At 43.7% G+C, this 5000-nt stretch overlaps 1 protein-coding gene across 4 annotated transcripts in view; it reads right to left on the bottom strand.

Moving 5' to 3' along the window:
• The window catches only part of milt (trafficking kinesin-binding protein milt), a 493384-nt gene that overhangs the window by 263586 nt on the left and 224798 nt on the right, over positions 1-5000 (bottom strand). The window lies entirely within an intron of this gene.

Here is a 5000-nt window from a genome sequence, read left to right as displayed (position 1 = left end):
TATAATCTGTATATGTATATATATATATATATATATATATATATATATTTATATATATATATATATATATATGTATATATATATATATATATATATATATATATATATATATATATATATATATATATATATGCTGAATGGTCCCCAGTACACATATTTTCATCTTATGAACCAAAACATCTTTTCCATTTTAATTCCTTCCAAACATGATCGAGGCTAACAGGAGTCTCGATCTCCTATCCACAAGAGTCTCCTCACAAGCATCTCCCCCATCAAGATTTCCCAATATACTCCCAAACGTCTCCCTATCATGATCTCCCAATATCTCCCCAGAGGTCTCCTCCCCGAAAAGATCTCCCAATATCTCCCCCAGAGGTTTTCCCTCATCAACATCTCCCAATATCTCCTCCCAGAGGTCTCCTACCCCATCAAGATCTCCCAATATCTCCCCAAGAGTTTTTTTTCCATCAAGATCTCCCAATATCTCCACCAGAGGTCTCCTCCCCGATCAAGATCTCCCAATATCTCCCCCAGAGGCCTCTCCTCCATCAAGATCTCTAAATATCTCCACCAGAGGTCTCTTCCCCGATCAAGATCTCCAAATATCTCCACCAGAGGTCTCCTCCCCCATCAAGATCTCCCAATATCTCCACCAGAGGTCTCCTCTTCCCAAGATCTTCCCCCCAGAGGTCTCCTCCCCATCAAGATCTCCTTCCTCCATGAAGATCTCCTCCCTCCGTGGAGGTCTCCTCCTCCTCCTCCTCCTCCTCCTCCTCCTCCTCCTCCTCCCTGGCCAGAGGTGCCTCCCTCCATCCATTTAGTTCTCCTAATACTCCGGTAATACCCAGGGAGGCGGTGGCTGGCGGCTGGCGGGGCTTCAAGCCGATCGAAGCCCCCCAGCCCCCCCGGAAGAGCCCAGGGTCCATTACAAGCCAGGGGCTTAGGGCTCTGATTGACTCTTGAAGAAGAGGAGGAGGAAGAAGAGGAAGAGTAACAGGAAGAGAAGGAGGAGGAAGAGGAGGAAGAAGAGAAGGAGGAAGAGAATGTGGAGGAAGAGTAAGAGGAGGGAAAAGGAAGAGGAGGAGGAAGAGAATGAGAAGGAAGAGGAGGAGGAGGAGAAGGAGGAGGAAAAAGAGGAGGAAGAGGAGGAAGGAAGAGGAGGAAGGAGGAGGAGGAAGAAGAGGAGGAAAAGGAGGAGAAGGAGGAGAAGAAAAAGATGAGGAAGAGGAGAAGGAGTATAAGGAGGAGGAAGAGAAGGAATAGGCAGAGAAGGAGGAAGAGGAGGAGGAAGAGGAAGAAGAGGAGTAGGAAGGAAAATAAGAAGAGGAGGAAGACGAGAAAAAGGAAGAGGAGGAGGAAGAGGAAGAGGACGAGGAGGAGGAAGAGGAAAGGGAGGAGGAGGAAGAGGAGATGAGTAGGGAAAAGAGGAAGATGATGAGGACGAGGAGGAGGAAGAGGAGGAGGGGAGGAGAAAGAGGAAGAGGATGAGGACGAGGAGGAGGAAGAGGAAAAGGAGGAGGAGGAAGAAGAGGAGGAAGAGAAAGAAGAGGAAGAGTAGGAGGAAGAAGAGGAGGAAGAGAAAGAGGAGGAGGAAGAAGAGGAGGAAGAGGAAGAGAAAGAGGAGGAGGAAGAAGAGGAGGAAGAGGAGGAAGAGGAGAAAATAGAGGAGGAGGAACCGTGTGGATGGGGTTGCCAACTGGGGAAAGTGGTAATGAAGACCAAATGAACAAAGTTTGGTGTCCTCGACAGGACACGTGACCTGTGTCCTCCCAGGTCATCGGGAGGACACGTGACCTGTGTCCTCCTGGGTCATCGGGAGGACACGTGACCTGTGTCCTCCTGGGTCATCGGGAGGACACGTGACCTGTGTCCTCCTGGGTCACCGGGAGGACACGTGACCTGTGTCCTCCTGGGTCATCGGGAGGACACGTGACCTGTGTCCTCCTAGGTCATCGGGAGGACACGTGACCTGTGTCCTCCTAGGTCACCGGAAGGACACAGGACACTTCCTCCGAAAGGATGACCTCATTTGTGGCGCATTTAGGCGAATTAAGCTCCGCCCACTCCGTTGTTACCATATGGTATTTTTGTCTCCTTTTTATTAATTTCATTTTATTTTATTTTATTTTGTTTATTTGTTTTTCCTAGGTGGCTAATTCTTCTGAGCCAATGCTGGCTCATTAATTTTCGTTCATGGATATATATATATATATGTATGTATGTATGTGTATATATGGCTACCTCCCTTGTAAGGGGAAAAAGCCTTGGTATATGTATGTGTATATATGTATGTGTGTGTATATTTATGCATGAATGTATGTATGTATTGAATAGATGTTCCCCAATCGAAGACAGAAAAGGTACAACAGTTGTGCATTAAACAGCACTGGGAGAGTATTGTCATCGAAACGAGAGAGAGAGAGAGAGAGAGAGAAAGAGAGAGAGAGAGAGAGAGAGAGAGAGAGAGAGAGAGAGAGAGAGAGAGAGAGAGAGAGAGAGAGAAAGACAGTGAGAGACAGCGAGACAGAGAAAGACAGAGAGAGAGGGAGGGGGAGAGAGAGAGAGAGAGAGAGAGAGAGAGAGAGAGAGAGAGAGAGAGAGAGAGAGAGAGAGAGAGAGAGAGAGAGAGAGCAACTCGTTTGCATACATCTTCTCGGCAATATAATCGGCGGCGATCCCGGCCCCGGCATAATACGAACTGTGCGCAGATAACGACGCTATCTTCCCATAAATCCTGGATATGAAAATCAGAGAGAGAGAATGAGATAGATAGATGGATAGAGAGATAGATAGAGAAAGAGAGGAGAGAGGCGAGAGAGTGAGAGATAGATAGATGGATAGATAGATAGAGAGAGAGAGGAGACTGACAGAGAGAGGGAGAGAGAGAGATGGAGAGAATGGGAGAGAGGAGAGAGGCAGATGGAGAGAGAGAGTGAGAAAGAGGAGAGGGAGAGAGAGAGAGAGAGAGAGAGAGAGGAGACTGACAGAGAGATGGAGAGAATGGGAGAGAGAAGGAGAGAGACAGATGGAGAGAGAGAGAGAGAGAGAGAGAGAGAGAGAGAGAGAGAGAGAGAGAGAGAGAGAGAGAGAGAGAGAGAGAGAGAGAGAGTGGGAGAGAGGAGAGAGAGGGTGAGAGAGAGACCTTGATGCAACGTGACGTCACACTGACGCGACATGACGTCAGCATTCCGTGTCGTCCGATTCCAGAAATGTTCATATTGGCGGCTTCGGCTTCGGCATCTCCAACCTCACCTGACGATAATCCACAATAAATAATAATAATCCCATCCCGAAATAAAAAAAACTTTTCGAAAATGAAAATATATTTTTGAAAAAAAAAAAAATCTCGTCCCGAATTTTTTTTTCGAAAATGAAAATAATTTTTTGAAAAAAAAAGAAGAAAAAATCTCGTTTATTTGGTTCGAAAGCTAAAGGTGCCACACAGTGCCAAGGCATCTGTTACTTGGGTCTTCTACGTTCGTCGTAAGTGCCATGACGTAGTCCCACACCTTTAATAACAAAGAATAAATCAATAAAAATTATTTCTTTAATTCCTCCCTTATTTTCCAGTCACTGTCACAACATACTCTCCCACCTTTAATAATACACAATAAATAAATTAAAATAATTCCATAATTCCTCCCTTATTCTCTAGTCAGATCCATAACATACTCTCCCACCTTTGATAATAAACAATAAATAAATAAAAATAATTATATAATTCCTCCCTTATTTTCCAGTCACTGTCACAACATACTCTCCCACCTTTAATAATAAACAATAAATAAATTAAAACAATTCTATAATTCCTCCCTTATTCTCTAGTCAGTATCACAACATGCTCCCCACCTTTGATAATAAACAATAAATCAATAAAGATAATTATATAATTCCTCCCTTATTCTCACGTCAGATCCATAACATACTCTACCACCTTTAATAATAAACAATAAATAAATAAAAATAATTATATAATTCCTTCATTATTCTCCCATAAGTGCCACAGGATACTCTCTCTCCACCTTTAATAATAAACGATAAATCAATAAAAAAATAACTTCTATATTTCCTCCCTTGTACTCCCGTCCTCCCTAAATTTCCCCTTCTTCCACTCTACGACCATCCCCTTCGGTGTGATAATGTCCTTAAGGATAGAAGCGATGGTTAAAGGCGACAAAATACTAAACACCTCCTACAACAACGAGTCCAAACGTGACTTTATTTCCCGCTGGTATTCTGTTTGCCAAACAACGTTTGACAAATAATGTTTGCCAAACAACGTTTGACAAATAATGTTTGCCAAACAAAATTGGAAGAGTTTGATATGTGATTTATAATGCACATAAATGGCAGAAAACATTAGGCTATGGCACCTAATATGTTCATTAAACAATCAGTTAATTAATTGACTGATCTATCTATTTTTCTGGATCTGGTAGGATGGATATCAATAATCTACAAACACGCACGCACACACACACACACACACACACACACACACACACACACTTCTAACTGCCTCAATATTGAACTAAATGACATCACACTAAATGTGGTGTACCTGAAGCAATACAACGAAAGTGAATTTCAGGAAATTACTCTCTCTCTCTCTCTCTCTCTCTCTCTCTCTCTCTCTCTCTCGTAAGGTTTCAGGAACACCTGACCTGGGGGGGGGAGGGAGATCGGCGTGAGGTCGCTTTATGTTTACGTTTGTCGCCAGACGATTTTTTTCACCTGATGAAAAAATAACTTCTCTACTCAAAATATTAAAGAACAATTCATCTCATATTGTGTCATTATTTTTTTTCTTTTGACACTAAACTCCCCCACTCTACTCCCTAATTTCTCCCCGTGACATACTCCCCCTCCCACCGCACTCCCCCCCCCTCCCATTCCTTCGCCTACCATGATGCCCTCTGTCGGTCGATATCGACCTTGAATATTGAGAGTCAGATGCTATGGAGAACGAGCAGTCGCCCTCCAGGCTGATCGTCAGACCT

This window comes from Oratosquilla oratoria, chromosome 40, assembly GCF_046742065.1.
Source record: "Oratosquilla oratoria isolate Oo_2021 chromosome 40, ASM4674206v1, whole genome shotgun sequence".
Lineage (NCBI taxonomy): Eukaryota > Metazoa > Arthropoda > Malacostraca > Stomatopoda > Squillidae > Oratosquilla > Oratosquilla oratoria.
This window is presented reverse-complemented; position numbering and strand designations above follow the sequence as displayed.